Source organism: Salmo trutta, chromosome 23 (genome assembly GCF_901001165.1).
Source record: "Salmo trutta chromosome 23, fSalTru1.1, whole genome shotgun sequence".
NCBI lineage: Eukaryota > Metazoa > Chordata > Actinopteri > Salmoniformes > Salmonidae > Salmo > Salmo trutta.
Window position 1 is genome coordinate 21608340 of NC_042979.1, and position 22467 is coordinate 21630806.

Genomic DNA, 22467 nt, shown 5'->3' on the forward strand with positions numbered 1-22467 from the left:
CCTAAATTGAACCTAACTTCAATGTCTGGAAAATAGGTATTTTATGGCGGCAGAAAGGCAAGGACCGGTCCTGCCTACACAATTGCCCACAGTAGACTCGGTGTCCAATCTGAGGCATGTAAACATATGAACAAATGAACACATTACCTGTTAGATCTAACGAGACTCCGCTGTAAATCAAGGAGACAACAACAGATGATCAATCAATTCGCTAGGGATATTAGATCCAATGTGGATCTAGGCACAACTGTCTTCACTGTCATAACAAATGAGACACCAAAATATTCTGGACATTCCTCACAAACACCTTTTTTCCAGCACTTGGGCTGCTGATAAAATGTTAAACATAGGTTGTATTGAATGTAGCTATGATCCTCCCTTATATCTTATTGTATTGACATTAAGAAAAATTGGCAGATTATTATCAATGACTTATCAACAGCTGTAACAAGTTGTCAAGTGCAGGAAATCCTCCCTGGTACCCTACTGTAGTTTATAGATAGACTCACATACTCCATTCTCTCCGGGCCCTGTCGCCCCACCCCTATGTCTGTGACTTAGGTGTGCTGGTGGTCGTCACCATCCAGGTATGTTTGGCATCATATGACTTTCAAATGCTCTTATATTTTTAACAACAGCAAATCCTTTCTGGCTTGAATTTGTGCCACTCATTATAATACATCTAGGTAATGAACGCATGACTAATGCATGGTAGAATATATTATTTTGTTGACTGTAAGTCATTTGCTTGTTCTCTTTGTCTCTGATCAACATGTTGTCAAAACTACAAGCATGTGTCTTCATCCTCACATTACCCAAAGCACCTCTTCAACATGTGCTGTAGTTTCCCTTCTAAACCAGGCCTTCTCAACATTGCCCTACACTACAGTACGCTTCCTATCGTTTTTCACTTCTCCCATTGAAGTAAATCATCTCAAAATACCTTCTCACCTTAAAATTCTTTCCATCGGTTTCCTCTTGAGTTTTTCAGAGGAGAATGAAATTCCTATTTGATTAAAGTTTGACCAGGAGTGACAGTATTGTCTTATATAATCGTGGTGAGTGTGATCATGTGGACTTTTGAAGGGCTAGCCATGCTACAGTAGTGTGTTGGAGTGAAATTACACTTGGCAGCCATGTCACATTTCCCAAAAAGCTGTGATTCTCTGACAAAAAGTGTGCTCCTGAGAAATTAGATCCTTTTCCTTCTTCCTCATTCTTAATTAATAAGAGGAAGCTCCGGTCAACGTAATTTTCTGACAGAACTGGCAGCATTGCTCTCTAGCAGGGAATCTGCAGTAAATCAAGGAGAAATCCCTCCTAACTCTCCGCCTGTGTGTGATGTGTGCTGCGTCTGGGGTCCAGGCAGGCGGCTCCTCACCCTGCCTCGGCCCCCACCGCCCCACCCTGGCCCAACCTGCCCAGGTAACTCCAAACACACTGTCCTCTTCCATCCTCCGCCCGATTGGTCTGACTGACGGATCAGCCACTCAGGGGCCACAAACAGCTACATGTGCCAAAGGAATTAGTTCCCACTGAGATCACACCCAGAGGTCAGGTAAAATTGGTGAAGCTAAGAGGTGGTCATCCTGTGCCATACACCCCCATACAACCCCCCCCCTCTCCCATCATCCCTCCTTTACAGGAAGAGGAAGTCAGGGGTCTAGCCTGAACAAACTCAGGATGCTAAGAAGCATGGGGCTTCAGAGCTTTGCTTCCACTGAGTGTCAAGTCACTCCTGATGATGTTCTGTAGTTAGGGAGTCTAGATTCACTCTGAAATGGATCCATATTGAACAGATAATCCCAAAGGGAAGGAGGACGACTCTGCACTGCAACACACTGCACTAACACTTGAGGAATTTTACATACATTTTCTGTAATCATTTTCTGAGAAAAATAATTCAAATACTGTATATGCTAGAAAGCTTACAGATAATGACTGCCCCGAATGTTTAAGTTCAGTACCGCTTAAATATTTTCCCTGGAGATCTGTTTAGCAGACTCAAGGCAACATCAGTCACATTACATACAAACTCTCCCTTTGATGTAATACCAGTTGAGCTTACTGCTCTTCTGAAACGCTACAGCTGCTCTGCCTTCATGGCTTAATGTTATAGCCTCTTGTGTGCCTCAAGTTACTCTATATATTTGTACTCTGTAGCCTATATTCTAAAAAGATATAAAGGCCAACTAGTCATGTTCATTAAACTGCTAAATCATCACCGATAAAGTGCTAAGTCATCACTCCTGCCCAAAAAGAAATGTTATTTGCAGTAGAAGTCAGTGAACTTTGTTTTTCGCAGTGTAAATCATTTTCTAATTGAAATGCCTGACACCCGAGGTGACTCCGCCACTAGAGAGATTTGATTGGCTGCACAGGGCTTCCCCTGTCTTCCCCTCTATCATTCCTGGCCTCTGTATTCTGTCTGTTGGAGACGATACTGATGGAGAATGATGTATTGTTTGTTTAAGTTTGGAGCAAGAACATATTTCATACTGTGAAGGTGACAGGCCATGGTGAGTTATGTGTCGTGAGGGGAGGAAATGTGGGCCTTTAAACCTTTTTAAGTGATCCCTCAGTGTGCTGCTGGCCTCAGGCAAGGCTTGTTTGAACACACCATACAGGGGCAAAGGAAGACATGGAAATGAAGTGATTTGTGTATGTGGTGTATGGGGCAATGTTGCCGTACCTTAATTTTCACAAACAAATTGAATTGAACCAAACACTTAGCATGTAGTTATAGTGCATTGCAGTCAAGCGAAGACATGTATCCACTATCATGCCATTTTATCTGTGAAGAACTTTAAAAAAAAAAGATTTCCTATATTTCCTATATTGTCAGTAATTGCTCGTTCAACCCAAATAAACCCACATATGTTAAAGTAATTATACAATCATTTATAGTCACATTATCAAGTCACCTGGTACAACCTGACCATATTGTGAGAGCTGCCTGGAGATATGAGTCTGGGTTAAACTAGCAGATGTCAGTTGCGTAACAGCATAACAACAATAGCTTATTTCATGTGAATACACTAGCTTATTTACTAATTGAACACACCGTCTGGTGAATAAGCCCATTGTGCTTCCTCTGTTTCACAGTTCACGTTGGGGCCATGACCTCAGAGGTAAATCGCGTGCACCCGCTCCTCTGAGACAAAAGCTAATGATGCAGTAAACAGACCAGGGACTTTCCTGTCCAGGAGGCTGAGTATCTCCCAACGCCGTGGCTCATTGGACGGCCTGGTAAAAAAATGATCATCCATCATGCACATGGGACTGGGAGACAGAGTAATGTGATGCTAGAGGATTCGGAACAATTGTGTGCAGTATGGGCTCTCATGCACTCCCAGAGCCAGGCTGTGCTGTCTGCTGGCTGAGGATCTTGTGCCTGTCTTGGAGCCTCTCCAGAAAGGCCTGCGGGAAGAAGAGCCCCATTGATTACAGCGGGAGCCATGAGGAGTCATTCTCACTTGTGGCTTATCAGCTCTGGAATACTCTATCTGAACATGTGAAGGAGGCAGCTTCAATTTCCCCATTTAAAAAACAACTAAAGACCTATCCTACTCAAGCTAGCTTAATGTTTGCATTGTAGATGAAGCTACACTATATATAAAAAAGTATGTGGACACCCCTTCAAATTAGTGGATTAACCACACCCGTTGCTGACACATGTATAAAATCAAGCACACAGCCATGCAATCTCCATAGACAAAGCATTGGCAGTAGAATGGCCTTACTGAAGAGCTCAGTGACTTTCAATGTGGCACGCTCATAGGATGCCACCTTTCCAACAAGTCAAGTAAGTGCTGTTATTGTGAAGTTGAAACTTCTAGGAGCAACAATGGCTCAGCTGCAAAGTGGTAGGCCACACAAGCTCACAGAACGGGACTGCCGAGTGCTGAAGCGCGTAGCACGTAAAAATCGTCTGTCCTCGGTTACTACCAAGTTCCAAACTGCCTCTGGAAGCAATGTCAGCACAAGAACTGTTTATTGGGAGCTTCATGAAATGGGTTTCCATGGCAGTGCAGCTGCACACAAGCCTAAGATCACCATGCGCAATGCCAAGCTTTGGCTGGAGTGGTGTAAAACTCGTCGCCATTGGACTCTTGAGCAGTGGAGTGATGAATCACACTTCACCATCTGGCAGTCCGATGGACAAATCTGGGTTTGGCGGATGCCAGGAGAATACTACCTACCAGAATGCATAGTGCCAACTGTAAAGTTTGGTGGAGGAGGAATAATGGTCTTGGGCTGTTTTTCATGGTTTGGGCTAGGCCCCTTAGTTCCAGTTAAGGGAAATCTTAACTCTACAGCATACATTGACATTCTAGATGATTCTGTGCTTCCAACTTTGTGGCAACAGTTTAGGGGAGGCCCTTTCCTGTTTCAGCATGACAACCCCATGCACAAAGCGAGGTCCATACGGAAATCGTTTTTTCGAAATCTGTGCAGGCCAGTCAAGTTCTTCCACACAGATCTCGAAAAAACTATTTCCGTATGGACCTCAACCCCACTGAACACCTTTGGGATGAATTGGAACGCCGAGCCAGGCCTAATCGCCCACCATCAGTCCCGGAGCTCACTAATGCTCTTGTGGCTGAATGGAAGCAAGTCCCTGCAGCAATGTTCCAACATCTAGTGGAAAGCCTTCCCAGAAGAGTGGAGGATGTTACAGCAGCAAAGGGGAGACCAACTCCATATTAATGCCAATGCTTTTAGAATGAGATGTTCAACAAGAAAGCGTCCACATACTTTTCGTCATGTAGTGTAGTACACAAGCATTTTTCTGCACCTTTTATACGTGCTGTAAATTGTGTATGTGATTAATATAATTGTATTTGATTGCTTAATCTGCTTAAAGTCTATATTTTACAATAGAAGTTACAAGTTATGTTTTGATCAAATAAAATATTATTATTAATATTACTATAGTCATCTCCCAACCATGTCAGACAGTGCCCTCACACCAAAAAAACTTTTCACACCCTCTCCTTTGGAACATTTAGAAGCCCTGTGGTCTTGGCGTGGGGAGATGGGCCTGGATGTGAGTATGTGGATATGAAAGTACTGTGTGCTCTGTCTCTCGGTGTACCGTGGGGGGAGCCACATGAGTGAGCCAGCCGTTCTTCAGCACGATTCTCCCCTCCTCTCCTCTAGCCTCCTCTGACCCAGGCTCTGCTCTCTGTCTCCTTCACCTGATCACTCCTCTCTCTCATCGGTACCACCACGTGGAGGGAAGGAAGCAGAGGGAGCATCGCAGCTTGCTTTATTTAGAGGACAGAGGTTCAGAGGTGAAAGGGAAGTGGGTGTGTGGTGGGGGAAGAGGAGGGGTGATGTGTGAGCAGGGGAGTGTGTGGTGTGGCCTGGCAGAGAAGGATGGGACCATATATCTTTAATAGCACGTTATGTTTGACATGGAGGCTGGCTGTTGTAGGAGGAGGAACTTTGGCTGACACACACACACATATCCCCCTGAAGTGTGCCCCTGCGTGTCAGCCGAGTGGCGCTGTGCTTTGATCTCAGCTTCGCGGGTCAGGCTCTGAGCTGGTTCGAAAAATGGCACCCCCTCTCTCCCCCCTCCCCATCTCTCTCTCAGTCTCTCTCTCTCTCGCTCTCTCTTGTATTTTTTTTCTCTCTTTTTCTCTCTCTCTCACTCCCTTTTTCTCTCTCTCTCTTTCCAGCGGTATGCCTCTCAGGGTGTTTAGGTTCTGGAGGGATCCCAATTTCCTTTACTAATCATGACATCATCCTGCCTGAATAGGTTAAAGATGTTGGCAGGATATTCCTCTCTTCCTCACTCCAGCAGGGCCCAAATTAGACACATTACATGCTTCCCCGGTGTGAGATAACATTAACCACATTTACTTGCTGAAAAACAATAATAGTGGTGTAAATGTGGCAGGAATGCATGTTCATGTTGTTTGGAGAAGAGAGTGTGTGTGTGGACGTGTAAGTGTGTGTGTGTGTGTGTGTGTGTGTGTGTGTGGAAGAGAGTAAGTGTGTGTGTGTGTGTGTGTGTGTGTGTGTGGGTGTGTGTGTGTGTGTGTGTGTGTGTGTGTGTGTGTGTGTGTGTGTGTGGACGTGTTTAACTATTCTTTAAGTCCCCACAAGAGAGTAAATGAACAAAAATTTGACCAACTGGCGACATTTTGTTAGTCCCCATAAGGTCAAATGCTATTTCTTGGGGGTTTAGGGTTAAGGTTAGAATTAGTTTTAGGGTTAGAATTATGTTAAATATTAAGGTTAGGAGCTATGGTTAGTTGTAGGGTTAGGGTTAGGCGCTAGGGTTAGGTTTAGGGTTAGGATTAAGTATAGGTTTTTGGGTTAGGGTTAAGGTTAGGGTTAGGGTAAGAGTAAGGGTTAGGATTAGGGTTAGGTTTAGGGCTAGGGGTTAGGGAAAATAGGATTTTGAATGGGACTGAATTGTATGTCCCCACAAGGTTAGCTGTACAAGACTGTGTGTGTGTGTTTGTACGTGCCTGTGCACATGTGTACGCCTGTGTGTCGTGTGTAGCCACACACCAATATGCCCCATATGGTGGGATCAGAACGTGAGGTAATTCAACAGTGGAGAATAAGTTGAGTTGAGCAGCCCCCCCCATCACAGACATGATTAAAGACTTTGACTGATTAGACGTGAAGAGTGGCCATGGCCTCCTCGGCTTGTCAATAACAGTTAGACTCACCTCCATGCTGCTCCGATCAGCCTGTTTCTCTCTGTCCCCAACACCCACTAACCATTCTCCAGTTAAAACAAAAGGCCTAGCTGTCATTCATTTGACAGTTTATAGATACTATGCATATCAATATTTTATATTTTACACTCTGGTGAAAACGTACAAATTCAATGCATTTGAAGGCAGGTAATTATCTAAAAAAAAAGCTTAACATTCATAAAAAGACACTGACATTTAGCTAATACTGTATTTACCATGACTTTGACATGTGTCTGCAGTCAGAACTTCTCACTCCAGCTTGTCTGGTGTGCGTTCAAAATCTAGTGGCTTTGTTTCAACCAGAATCTCTCCTGTGTATTACGTGAGTAATGAGAGAAACCCAGATTAGAATTCAAACTCTTGATTTTTATTTTTTGTGTTCGGTCATCAACTAAACTATAACAGGGGCATGTAGTTATCCAGAGCAAGTAAAACATACATGATATACTGTATTTGATTTAGGACTGTTGGTCTGTACAAGTAAAACATACATGATATACTGTATTTGATTTAGGACTGTTGGTCTGTACAAGTAAAACATACATGATATACTGTATTTGATTTAGGACTGTTGGTCTGTACAAGTAAAACATACATGATATACTGTATTTGATTTAGGACTGTTGGTCTGTACAAGTATGTAACGCCCTGGCCATAGAGAGGGGTTTTTGTTCTTTATTTTGGTTAGGCCAGGGTGTTACATTGGGTGGACGTTCTATGTTCCTTTTTCTATGTTTTTGTATTTCTTTGTTTTGGGCCGTGTGTGGCTCCCAATCATGTTTTTCCTTTGGGTTTTGTGGGTAATTGTTTCTGTTCAGTGTGTTTCCTGACAGGACTGTTTCTGGTCGTTTTTGTTTCGTTTTTGTAAAGTGTTCTCTTTTTTTAATTAAAATTCTAATGATGAACACATTCTCTGCTGCACCTTGGTCTAATTCTGACGACGGCCGTTACAAAGTAAAACATACATGATATACTGTATTTGATTTAGGACTGTACTTGCATAACAAAGTTGGTCTGTACTTGCATAACAAAGACATGATGACATGATAAAGAAATACTTAGAAATGATACATACCAATCGTCATAACATACGTGGACTCGACTTGTCCTTCTACTATTTTATGAAAAGTTATATGTGTATGTATGGAGGACTGAGGAGTGGGACGAATAAAGTTGCATCCATAAAACAGAGATTCTCCGCTCAAACGACCATGTGTTTTCCATAAAATCATAATTTTTATGATAGGGGTGTTGCTTCGAGATCTCTGAGGCAGTATCTGTATTTCCTCCCTGAACACACATGATCCCCCAAGCCTGAAAAGATAGTCTCGAAAACCCTTGACAACACAGTGTATAGGGTCTGGTTTCAATGATGGCCTCTTTTGGCATAGAGGAACTACCTCACTGCCCTCATCACTACTTTATCAGCATGAATAAAATGCAAAATACCCAGCTAGCACATTTGCTTCCTTGGAAGTTGTGGGAATGTATATTTTTGGTTTCCCATTGGTTCTGGGACAAAAGCCGTAAGTTTCCTGACAGAAGTGAACATTTTTCCTGTTCTGGGAACATTACATTTTAGGTTGCAGGGAGGTTCTGAGAACGTTTTACTATGGTTCCCTGAACGTTTTCCTGGAAGGTTTTATTAACTTTCTGAGAATGGAAATTATATATTAATTGAAGGTAATTAAATAACAGTCTGATAACGTTTCAATAAGACTTTTAATAACACTGCTAGTTTAGGTTAAATGTTTTTAACTCCAGGTACATACAGGACATATGGAAATTAATTTGCTTAGGCATTAAACATGCAAAAACATGTATTTTGTGTTGTGCCACAGCATCAGTGAGATTCAAACCTATGATCTTCTATTCTCTATCCATGGACTTAGCCCACTGTGCCATCAGGACAGAGCTAATGTTCCATGTTTTTATAAGCTGTCCATTTTAGTCTATTCAAACAGACCCCATTTCAAAGGTCATTAGGACCACACACCTGAACATACTTAACAAGAGAGAGTTGTGTTGATGCTGAGAACGGAATGTATATGTATTTAAATAACATTCTTAGAACGTTCTTTGAATGTTAGGAATGTTTTCTTGTGATTTTTATGGAAAGTTTTCTTAGTGTTCTGACTTTAAATAGAACCATGAGGAAACCTAAAGAAAACGTTATGCTGAAGTACTGAAATTGCCACAGAATAACATTGTTTCTTAACATTCTCTGAATGTTCTGAGAACATGACTTTAAATAGAACCATGAGGAAACCTGTAGGAAACGTTATGCTGAAGTACTGAAATTCCCACCTAAGAAACATATGGTTCTCACAATGTTATGTTCTATCTGAGTATCTAGCACCAATCCCAGAACATGGTGGGAAAGCTGAATGGCAAATAACCATAGGACAACCACGCTCTCACCAAGCTCTAAGCAACATATGGTTCTCAGAGCGTTATGTGCTAGCTGGGTAGTAGCTAGCAAGATGGAGATCACAGAGGTTGTTTTTAATGAGTGCGTTTCGCAAGTGGCTAGTTTGAATTAACTACCTTAACTAAAACCACTGCAAAGGTTTTGCCTGCAAACTTTGCTTTTGAATAGCGACGTTCTGGCATGTCTGCTTCATGATTTGTTGGGAGAGTCCCCATATTTTCTTTCTTATCGACATCGACAGTGTAGTTCCTCTATGACAAAGGAGTCCATCATTGAGACCAGACCCTAGTTACTATGTTGCCTAGAGTCGGGTTTTCAAGGCTATAGCAGAAGCAGCTAAAGAGAGGAAAGTTCAGGCTTGTTCTGCCAAACTACATGGGGAGAATCCAGTCCAGTTCCCTTTTGTAGTTCTGATGTTTTGTGTGAGGCGAAAGCATGTTTGACAACAGGAATGAATGAATTGAACAGAATTGGAACTAAATGAAAGCGTAATTATATTTGAACATTTGTGGTTGTGGTTTGTTTGATATTGAGTACGAGTCGATCCCAATGCAGGACCATGAGTTGTGTGACTTCGCAATATGTTATTTCACAAAATGCCAATGTTTTGCTTCTTGCGGTATAATTATGGACAGCTTTTAGAATGCATATCAAGTTCATATACTATATTCCGTCTTGGACTAAAGATGTTCTGGTACACTGTCATAGACTAGTCCAATTAGATTTACTTGCGTGCGTGTCTTTTGCCTTACAGCATTGAGAATACTCTCTACAAATATCTACGGTCACATTTTTTACTTGATCCATTTATGCTGGAAACATATTATATCGCCACCATGGCCTATTTATTGCCTTTACCTCCCTTAGCTCACCTCATTTGCTCACATTGTATATAGACTTATTCTTTCTACTGTATTATTGATTATGTTTGTTTTACTCCATGTGCAACTCTGTGTTGTTATATGTGTCGAACTGCTTTGCTTTATCTTGGCCAGGTCGCAATTGTAAATGAGAACTTGTTCTCAACTTGCCTACCTGGTTAAATAAAGGTGAAATAAAAATAAAAATCAATAAATATTATCTGGAATTTAGTCATGTCACATAAATAGCAGAAGACGCTCATTCATAATATGAAATTAGACTTGAGCAGGAGAGATTCAGAAAAGCAGAGGGAAGCTTGAAAAGCATTTAGCATGTAGAGAACATAACCGTGAAATGATGTTTTACATGAGGAAATAGGAGAATAAGAGTGTGCATGTACTCGACATGTACTAACCTTTATAGGGGGACAACAGAGAGATAGAGGGAACGTACAGACGTTTCACATTCTCTTACCTTAATCTTTCACTAACCATTGATCCTCTGGAGTTTACACTACTTCTACGTTAGGAAATGCTGTAGATGGTCCTAAGGTAACATCCTAAATGGCAAACTGCTCGTAAGACCAGCTTGTTTAGCTAGTTAATATGATTCAACTATGCTAATAAGCCGTAGAACACGCTACACATTCTTTTTTTAAATGGCATCTTCTAGAATCTGTCACATATACCAAACAAACCATTTATTTTGTTCCACTATCTGTTTGCGTGTTTACGTTTGACTATCGTGTGTACTCTTTGAGTAAAGGAAGAGAGAAAAGGTCGAAGGGAATTTAATTATTTATAGCCTGCTGTTCCCAGTCTCTATCGCGTAGACAGCTGGGCGCCCTGTACAGTTAAGATCACAGGCCTTGATAACCTGCTCCTTGATTTATGGATAGCATGGGCTTTTCCAATCACCTAATGAGGGAAGCTAGAGTGTTTACATGTTTATTATATACCCAGAACCAGCTGGGACTGGTTGGGTAGACAGCATCTATCACAATATTTCTGTTTCCGTCACAGCCCACCTTAACCCCATGCTGGACTGTTTGGACTCACTCAGTCAGATGTCTTTGAGTACGACGAGCAAGCGAGGCTGTTTGGCTGTAAGCTGAATAGACTGGACTGAGAGTGGTGGGTTGATTTGGAGAAAACCTCACAGTCAATGTGGCACCATGAGTAATTGAGTGATGGAGTGGCTACTTTGCTGCTGTTAATAGCTGTTTCCCTGTTTCACAGTTGTGGTTATTATAGCAGCTACAATGTCACTATTGAAGTCAACATCACGAAGAGGTACTTCTGTTCACAACTTTCATCTAATTGGAGGGCTTTGCATCAAGAATGACCTCATTGTATTATAAATAGCATTCGCAAAGAGTTTGTGTGTAATTTGTTTACTATTTTTGTTCCAAGTAACCTTGCAGTGTTGTGTTAAAGGCTGTACCCCCTTGTGTTCCTGCCAAAGGTACTGTAAGGAAAGGCTCATGGTTCTAGGAACAACAATAATACCAGTTCTTCTCAGTTATTATTCAGTTATTCTCAACCGGATTTTCCTGAAAACACAATTCCCTTTGTTGGATTAGCATGGAAAAAAGAACATCACAGATTTGTTGGGGTGGCAGGTAGCCTAGTGGTTAGAGAGTTGGACAAGTAACTAAAAGGTTGTTAGATCAAATCCCTGAGCTGACAAAGTAAAAATCTGTAGTTAACCCACTGTTCTTAGGCTGTCATTGTAAATAAGAATTTGTTCTTAACTAACTTGCCTAGTTAAATGAAGGTAAAAAAAAAAATATCAATATGTTCACAGATTTTTTTTTTTAAAGCACATAACAATAGCGAGAAAAAGAACAGGAACCTACAGTACACATTTGCTTTCTTCCTCCTTTTTTCACGATGTCCAACAGCCCTGTTGTCTGTTTCCCCCCCTGAATGAAATACTTTGACGTTGACATTACAGGAGGTCATGCAAAGTTTTCTCAGTAGGGGCCTGTCTACCCTGAGGCCGTTCTCAGCCAGAGAAGACTGGAACTCACATGGTACTGTACTTACAGCCAGCCTTTAGCTTCAGTTACTGGGACTTAAATGTTTAACAGCTCTCAGTCGACCAACATAAACACGCTACTTTTTTGGTCCGCATAAAGACAATTTCAGGAACAGGGCTCGCTGGAAATTAGATCTTGTAATCCCTGCTATTCGTGCCTCTCTTAAAAATGCAAGAAGGGACAAGTGGGGGTAATTGTTTTTACTGCAGTGGCGACAGGGGGGCTTTAGCTGTGCTCATATCACCCCTCTCCCTCTCTCCCTCTCTCCCTCTCTCTCTCCCTCTTGCTCTCTCTCGCCTTCGTCTGTTCCCCTGTCCCGCCGAGAGGGAGACGAGAACAGCCCCACACCCTAACCCTCCACCTCACCTACCTTACCCACCACCCCCTTTCCTCCTCCTGGCCCTTCCCATCACAGTCTCTGGAATACCTCAGCACCTGATAAAGATTCCCTGCAATCCAAAACAGTTTGGGCACAACAGACGCCCTTTCTCCGTTTGGCCTTGTAAAACCTTTGCATACCAAATCTTCTTTCCATCAGAGCGATGTAATTGTCCGTTTTCTTTAAAGAAACAGAGAGCACCCAGCGAACATTGCCCTATGTGGGTATTTGGTGGGCAAGGTGGGCAGAGGCTAGCCCACACTAAGCCCACACCAGCAAACACAGGCTAGCCCAGCACAGGCTTTCCCACAGCAATCCCACATCAGCCCAACACGGGCTAGCCCAGCACGATCTAGTCTACATCAGCCCAACACAGGCCAGCCCACACCAAGACCAGCACAGGCTAGCACACTGGAGATGTGCAGTTCACAAACAATTTGTTCTTTTTGAATGACTCCTTTTACTGACTCGATAGTCATGATTCGTTTTCTGAGTTACTCATTCATTTTGTCGTTTGTTTGACCTGCTGGTAGCAATGACTACAGCAGGATTAATATGCATATTAATATTCCCTCGAGACCCATTGAAATTACGAGTGCCACACAGGGAGAGAGATATGCATGCCCATTCATTGTACAATATTCTTAATGCAGTCGCAGGACAACACACCTTCGAAAGCAGTTTTGATGGCCACTGTTAAAAGAGGAGGATCACAGTGCTTTCTAGTGTCAGTAGACTACACTTTTTTCTAAAATCCAAGAAATGAGTCAGACTAAAATGCATAATTTTAGAACCAGAGTTCAAAAACCTTGGTTGGCTGAGTGCCAGTGGAATGTTTTTTGGGGGACTAGCAACAATATTTAGACTTTGTGATCTGGCTAATGCAGATGGGCAACCATCAACCTATTTATTTATAGCCATTATGCTGCATCAGGTGATAATGCTTATTGCTAAATACCTGCTAAATACCTGCCTGATAATATGGACCAATATGTTATTGGGCTCATTTCTGGAGGGGCAAATTATACTTTAGATGTCAGTGTAACCGATGTGAAATGCCTAGCTAGTTAGCGGGGTGCGCGCTAATAGCGTTTCAATCAGTGACGTCACTCGTTCTGAGACCTTGAAGTAGTTGTTCCCCTTGCTTTGCAAGGGCCGTGGCTTTTGTGGAGCGATGGGTAACGATGCTTCGAGGGGGGCTGTTGTTGATGTGTGCAGAGAGTCCCTGGTTCGAGGCGAGGAGAGGGATGGAAGCAATACTGTTGCATCAGCATTATTTTATTTTCATTCATTTTAGAGTAGAATGTCCTTTCAAAAAGTCACCAGAACTGAGCTTCTCGCAGTCATTCTCCCTCCAAAAATTGTTAGTCCCTCTACTACCTGTAGTATGCTGGGATATGTGCTTTTGTCAGTATTATATTGTTTAGGCTAGTAAATTATATATATTTCTATCACGTTTAAGGTATGACCCAGATGCAGACAGTGTCAACAAAACAAAAGTTTATTCCTAAAACAGGGGCAGGCAAACGACAGGTCAATGGCAGGCAGGGGTCAATAATCCAGAGATGGTGCAAAGGGTTCAGAACGGCAGGCAGTCTCAGGGTCAGGGAGGGCAGGGGTCAATACTGGGAAGGACTAGAAAATAGGAGCAAAAAACAGGCAGGAGCAGGGGAACAAACGCTGGTAGGTTTCACAAACAAAACGAACTGGCAACAAACAGAGAACACAGGTATAAATACACAGGGGAAAATGGGGAAGATGGGCGACACCTAGAGGGGGGTGGAGACAAGCACAAAGACAGGTGAAACAGATCAGGGTGTGACGTATTTCAACCAGCCAGAACCACTACCCAGTCCACTGCCAGTGTAGCAGTAGTAGTGAATAATATCCCAGCAGATGGTTGTAGAGTGTGTAAAGGCGTCAGCATGCTTTAGTTCGGCTGGCATCTTGCCGAACTCGGCTAGGCGAACAGAACAATTGTGCTTGTATACTACCTTAAAATACCTTGGAAAATGCTAAAAAATTGTCAAAAGTACTGTTTGTCCATTTTGAGATGCCGTAGCCAGTATATGCTTCCTCAAAATAGTAAAATCAGGCAAATATATTGAGAAAAGTCAGCGTGTCCTAGAGAGATTTTTCACGTTTATCAAAACGTCACGCCAGAGTAAGCCTACACGAAACACAGCCCTTAGTTTAAGTGTTTCTAAAATCCCCACATGGGAAAAATGAATGGTGGAAAAACGATTGGAACCATTTTCTTCTTTGACCGGTAGGTTTTATGGGTATTGTGACTCATACTGTGGTACTCTATAGGCATGGCCCTGAACATGGGAGTTCAAGATTGCCATTGATTTGACAACGTTCTTTTGTATTTCTTTGTACACAGCATACACCTTCACACCTTAACGATTACAAGCATACCCATAACATAATGCAGACACCACTATACTTGAAAATATGGAGAGTGGTACTTAGTAATGTGTAGTATTGGATTTGCCCCAAACATAACACTTTGTATTCAGGACAAAAGTGAATTGCTTTGCCACGTGTTTTGCAGAGTTACTTTAGTGCTTTGTTGCAAACAGTATGCATATTTTGGAATATTTTTATTCTGTACAGGCTTTCTTTTTTCACTCTGTCAATTAGGTTAGTATTTTGGAGTAACTACAATGTTGTGGATCAATCCCCAGTTTTCTCCAAACAGCCAGTAAACTCTTTAACTGTTTTAAAGTCACCATTGGCCTCATGGTGAAATCCCTGAGCGGTTTCCTTCCTCTCCAGCAACTGAGTTAGGAAGGACGCTTGTATCTTTGTAGTGACTGGGTGTATTGATACAACATCCAGTGTAATTAGTAACTTCGCCATGCTCAAAGGGATATTCAATGTCTGCTTTTTTTACCCATCTATCAATGAAAAGCCTCCCTGGTCTTTGTGGTTGAATCTGTGTTTGAAATTCACTGCTCAGCTGAGGGACCTTAATTGTATGTCTGGGGTAAAAGAGATGGGGTAGTCATTCAAAAATCATGTTAAACACTATTATCGCACACAGTGAGTCCATGCAACTTATTATGTGACTTGTTAAGCACATTTTTACTCCTGAACGTATTTAGGCTTGCCATAACAAAGGGACTGCATACTTCTTGACTCAAGACTTTTCAGCTTTTCATTTTTAATTAATTTGTCAAAATGTAGAAAAACATGATTCCACTTTGACATTATGAGATATTGTGTGTAGGCCAGTGACACATCTCAATGTAATCCATTTTAAATTCAGGCTGTAACAAAATAAAATGTGGAAAAGGTCAAGGGGTGTGAATACTTTCTGAAGGCACAGTGTGTGTATTGTCTCAGATTCTCACCTTCCTGCTGTGTTTTGGGTAGCCCTTTTCCCTGTTACGAATTAGCACTGAGAGCTACAGGCACATTTATGTCTCATCCAATCACCAACGGCGCTTAATAAATCCAGACCTTAGGTGTACTGAAACCAGAAGCACACTCCCTCTATGGATCTAACACTAATAGTTTCTACAGACCCCCACCCCCTGTGCATATACACACATACACACAGAATGCGGGTGCACACACCGGCGCGTATGCAAGCGCACACACACAGACAGGTTGGGTACACACACAGAGACAGGTATGCGTACACACACACACAGCAGCCACGGCAGCAGATTAACACAGCCTTTGTTCACGGTGGTGCAACCTTGCCAGACCTCGTCTCCAGCTACTCCCTCTGAGGTGGCGTGGAAAGGCAGACGGCGCTCCCAACAAGTCTCTGCCCCAGCAAATCACTCATTTTCTTACAATTACCTCCTTTCCTGCGCATGGCTGGGTGCGAGTGTCGCCCGTCTGCCTGCCATTGTGTGCTAATTTAAGGCCCATTATTTGAAGTAACAAATGTGCGCCAGGCAGAGTCACTTTCACATTAATACTTTGCACCCAAGGGGAAGTCTTCCCACAGCTATGGATCAAAGGTCCTCTCTATTGTATGCAACTTCCTGTTTCCCTTTTTAGCTCCAGGTTGTTGTTTTTTCTCGCCCTGCTCCTCCTGTTGGTTCACAGCCCATGGCACTAGATCTCCTCAGACTGGACGCCATGACGGACAAGCGTGAGAATCTGACCTTGCACCCCTCTGTGGCGAGAACAGGTGATTTGTGGGAAGAAGAAAAGGAGGTGAGTAGTGAGAGGAGAGCTCATCCTCCTCACGTATATCTCGGATCGCAGGGTAAAATCTGTCTTGTATTATCTTACTCTCAGTGGAGGACGTCATTAATGGCAAGGCACCTCATCATACTGTATATCTGTGGTTCATCGGCTGGCCGCAGACATTCGTGTTAGATGATTTAAGGCAAGTTGCCATGGCCTTATGCCAAAGTATTTTCCAATTAAATTTAATCTCATGAATTGAACAATATACTGTATGTTAGATTTACTTCTCAATTAGTATAACAATTTTGTATGATCATGTGTATCATTTATGAAGCAGTATAGTTAGGGCACTGGCAATGATATTGACAGGGCCACAATATCTTGTACATGTAATGTTGACTATTATCTTGCCATCAAACTGAGCTATAGAATTTATTTCTCCTTGTCCTCAGAAAGCTTTATTTTACCATCTGTCCTTACCTACTGTATTCCACCACATACACACGCTACTCTCCAGTGCCATTCACTTGGGCCTTAGGTCATGGGCCTCGGAGTTCGTGGGCAACAAAGAGCGATGGAGAAATTTACAGCTGCGCAGAGAGAAGACTCACTCCCACTGGCATCACAGAGTGACCATCATGCCATAGTGCTCTAATGAATCACCCCTTAAGCCTGTGAAACCGGGGACGTTGTGTGTCTTACCAGGCACAGTTTATGACCACTTCCTGAACCCTTTGATGAGGGCTTATACTGGGGACGTTTGTGACGGATTATACAAATGTCTTGTTTTGCATTGGGGCAATACCGCTGCAATGTTGCCACTTATAAATGTCTTTATAGTTTCCTCTGTGTAGTCAGCACAGCATGCTGACTGAATTAGCAACAGAGACACACTGATAAGTACTAAAGGAACATTTGGTAAGTCTGCCTTATGTCACAGAATGTTTTTTGTTGTTGTCATCTTCCATTGATAAACAATGGGCTCATATCTTGTCTCGAAACCTGAGCTTTCCTGAACATTTAATAAGGGGAAATTAGACCGTTATGCCTAAAAGTTATTGGTCTAATGAGGAAAGAAGCTTAATAGCGGGAAAAACATCGTGATCTGTTTAGAGCAGCCCTTTCAAGTGGTTCCCCTGTCCCTCATTTAGGCTTTTGTTCTCCAACGACAGAGCATAAACATGGGAGTATAAACCTGGTTAATGAGTGATGTCACGAAAGCCCTGCACCCAATGCCAGTTCACCAGATCCTGAACAACAGCCTTTGAGCAACCTCCCATCACAAACAAGGGTCACACACACATGCACACACGCTTATACACACACATATACACACATATACACACATATACACACACACACACACACACACACACACACACATATGCACACACACACACACACACACACCGCACACGCACACACACACACACACACACACACACACACACACACACACACACACACACACACACACACACACACACATATGCACACACACACACATGCACACACACTTACACCCATATACACACACGTATACACTCACACACAGTCACGCTGTAAACAAAACTCAGGATATGAGAGCGGTGGCGCGGTGGCACAGGGGCCTGTAACGTAATGGCCAAAGAGCTTGTCTCCAGGCCCTGCTTCAGTAATTAGGCTACACACTGAAGGTGAAAGGGACTCTCGTCCTAGCTTCTCATTAAAGAGAGGACAGAGCAGCAGAGCCTCGGAGGGGGTGGGGGTGGAGGAGGGAGCGGCCAGAAGTGCTTTGATGCTAGCATGTCATCTCGCTCTAGGTGGAGACTCTATCTATGTTAATGTGTAATGGCTCCTGTGGGCCTCTATCAAGGCCCTGTGGACTCATATGATGGAGGAATTGCATTGCTCATGAGACTTTAGGTCAAACACTCCACTTCCAGGTCTCACGAGCGTCTGTGTGTCACAAGCGTAGTGTGGATGGTCACAGAGGAATACAGGGTTTATAAAGACTGTTTACAGTGAAACATTTAATTCCTTTCCTTCTTGCTATAGTAATGTATTATCTATTGTAGTTGTGCAGTGATATATCCAAAGACGAGAGCAGGTTAGATTTATGATCAATTCATGAACCAACAAACCATCTTCATTTTGATAAGAAGAGAAAGCTATGGATTTATGTTCGGCACAAAGGTCAAATTACTGTTACCTAATAAGATTTATCATTTGAGATAGCAAAATTGATTAATTCAAGTTGGCACGCTTGTAACAGATTTTTTCCTGAAAAGTGCATTGCTTCATTGAAGCCTTTTAACATAAAGCACACACCTAAAACTAACAATACATAAAATATGTACATTTTTGCCGTCATTAATGGATTGAACTATTGTAATGTATTTTGCAGTAGGGGGATGGATAGCAACCAAGCTATGGTTCACCAAAGGTTTGTCAAGTTCTCTGCTGGACCCTGCATGTTCTCTGCTGGACCCTGCAAGACCACACTCTATTCTGAGGAACAAATACAGACACATTTACTTAATCCTCTTCTTCTAAAGTTCAGAGGCCTGACACACATAGAGGCACAATGTCTTTGAGCATGTGCGTGTCTCGGAGGGGCTTACGGGGGCATGGGATGAGAGGGAGGGTGGAGGGGTGAAGTGGGGGGTTAGCACGGGGCAGGGAGGTGGGGGGGGAGGGGGGGGTCACAGTGCCCCAGGGCCCAAGCTCTGTGTTGGGCCACAGAGGCCAGTGTTGGGGATGGGGGCTCTGGGAGTTAATTACTAGTTTGGAGGATGATGCTAAGTGGTAGGGACAGTGTATGTGGCTGGAGCCAGTGAGCTCCTGCTGCATATTCACTCTGTCTAAGAGCATCGCAGCATCTGTCAGCGGTGTGCAAGCGACGGGACGGCCAGGGTCCTACACAGTACAGCAGGGAGAGATAATCTGCTGGGATGGACTGGGTAACAGGCATGGGGAGGGACAGGGGAACAGGCATGGCAAAGGACAGGGGAACAGGCATGGGGAGGGACAGGGGAACAGGCATGGAGAGGGACAGGGGAACAGACCTGGGGAGGGACAGGGGAACAGGCATGGGGAGGGACAGGGGAACAGGCATGGGGAGGGACAGGGGAACAGGCATGGAGAGGGACAGGGGAACAGGCATGGGGAGGGACAGGGGAACAGGCATGGGGAGGGACAGAGGAACAGGCATGGAGAGGGACAGGGGAAAAGGCATGGGGAGGGACAGGGGAACAGGCATGGAGAGGGACAGAGGAACAGGCATGGAGAGGGACAGGGGAACAGGCATGGGGAGGGACAGGGGGGCTCAATAAAACTGGATGAGCTCATAGATGGGGAGGCAGAGGTACACTTGACAGAAACGTATGTCAGAAATGAAAGAGAGAGAAAAGCCACAACAGCTCTGCAACACCTTTTGAGACATTTAGGTAATGGAAGCTGTACTAAAAAGATCTGAGATGACCATATACATAAACAGGATGTTAGCATACCTGGGCAGTGGGTGCTCAAACCACGGTGCTCCTGTAAGGTGGTGTCATTAAAGCAAGAACAGAAATAACAGAAGTAGAAATTAGCAGGGTTAGGTTACAACTGGCTGCATTTGTTGCAAGGAAAACTGTCTTTGAATCTTTTGGAACAGACAAAAACTTTTATCAAAACCATTCTTCTTGAATTAAGTCAAAGGGGATTCCAGTTCCGGTGACATGCATTGAAACGTGTTGCTTTCTTTAGCAAAATAACTATGAATTAATAGACTTCTAAAAAAACAAGCCATGAGATTCAAGGATTTGCCCGTAGAGTTCCGAGACAGGATTGTATCGAGGCACAGATCTGGGGAAGGGTACCAAAAAAATTGTGCAGCATTGAAGCTCCCCAAGAACGTAGACGCCTCCATCATTCTTGAATGGAAGAAGTTTGGAACCACTAAGACTCTTCCTAGAGCTGGCCGCCCAGACAACCTGAACAATCGGGGGAGAAGGGCCTTGGTCAGGGAGGTGACCAAGAACCCGATGGTCACTCTGACAGAGCTCCAGAGTTGCTCTGCGGATATGGGAGAACCTTCCAATCAGGCATTTATGGTAGAGTGGCCAGACGGAAACCACTCCTCAGTAAAAGCCAAATGACATCCCAGAAACAAGATTATCTTGTCTGATGAAACCAAGATTGAACTCTTTGGCCATCTGGAGGAAACCTGGTCATGTCTGGAGCAAACCTGGCATCATCCCTACGGTGAAGCAAGCTGGTGGCAGCATCATGCTGAGGGGATGTTTTTCAGCGGCAGGGACTGTGAGACTAGTCAGGATCGATGGAAAGACGACTGGATCAAAGTACAGAGAGATACTTGATGAAAACCTGCTCCAGAGCTCTCAGGACCTCAGACTGGGTCAAAGGTTTACCTTCCAACAGGACAACGACCATAAGAGCACAGCCAAGACTATGCTGGAGTGGTTTTGGCACAAGTTTCTGAATATCCTTGAGTGGCCCAGCCAGAGCCTGGACTTGAACCCGATCAAACATCTCTGGAAAGACCTGAAAATAACTGTGCAGCGACGCTCCCCATCCAACCTGACAAAGCTTGAGAGAATCTGCAGAGAAGAATGGGAGAAAATCCCAAAATACAGGTGTACAAGCTTGTAGCATTATACCCAATAAGACTCGAGGCTGTAATCGCTGCCAAAGGTGCTTCAACAAAGTACTGAGTACTTATGTAAATTCAGTAGTTTTTATTATTGTTGTTTTTTCTGAAATTCTGAAAAATCGGTTTTTGCTTGGTCATTATGGGGCATTGTTTGTAGATTGATGAGGGGAAAAAACAATTGAGTCCATTTTAGAATAAGGCTGTAACGTAACAAAATGTGGGAAAAAATTCAAGGTGTCTGAATACTTTCCGAATGCACTGTATAACATCACTATAACGTGTGGGACACTAACTGTATTACAACGAACAATAGCAGGTCTTTTTTGCTCCAGCTGCTGGCATATTCTGGCCGTTCACAATTGACCTGAGGGAACATGATGGCTCTCAACACCCGACAACAGAAAGAGTTGGACACTGCCATCCAAACAATTGTTGGAGAGGAAATTACAATGCCCTCGACCTTGCAATTAAAACCGATAAATTAATCTCTTGCACTGCTCACTTCTAAAGTAGATACCTACTCAACTAAAGCGGAATGTTTGGAGACAGCTGCCAGTGTGACAGAGGGGCGACTCCATGACCTGGAAACAGTGCAAACTAAGCAAGAAGGGGAAATCAATCTCCTAAAAAAGAAAACAGAATCACTTAAAAATCATTCCCAGAAATTCTGCTGAAACAGAGGGTGACCTACAATGAGGTGAGATCCCAGCTATGCAAGCTAAACTTGAGATGTGGCTTCATCCACCCGGCAAAAATCATCTTGACCTTCCAGAACATAACACACACGTTTTCCACTACCAAGGAGGCTCAAGACATCTTGGAGAAGCACATCAAACCCAACACACAAGGGTACTGGCCGACAGATCTAGGCTAACCCCAATTTGACTGGATCAAAACTCAGGTATGTTACGCACAGTCACGCAGCCATGACTGTGATGCTTCCCTCAGCATAAGTCAATGATGAGGACATCCCCTCAATTGGGTAAAAGGAACACTATTATTATTATTGCTGAACATTGTAAATCATTATTATATTCCCTATGGTCCAGGACATTTAGACAATGATGACCACGCCGATTAATGAACAATGGACAACATATTGTAGTGTCATACAGACAGGGCTACAGCGCATTGCATCACTGTGGACTAAACTGTTCAGGATAGATGGCCAGTCCCATATGGGCTAGCACACAATTCCTTTTAATCTTCCTGTTGATGCCAGTCTCCCTCAAGTTATGC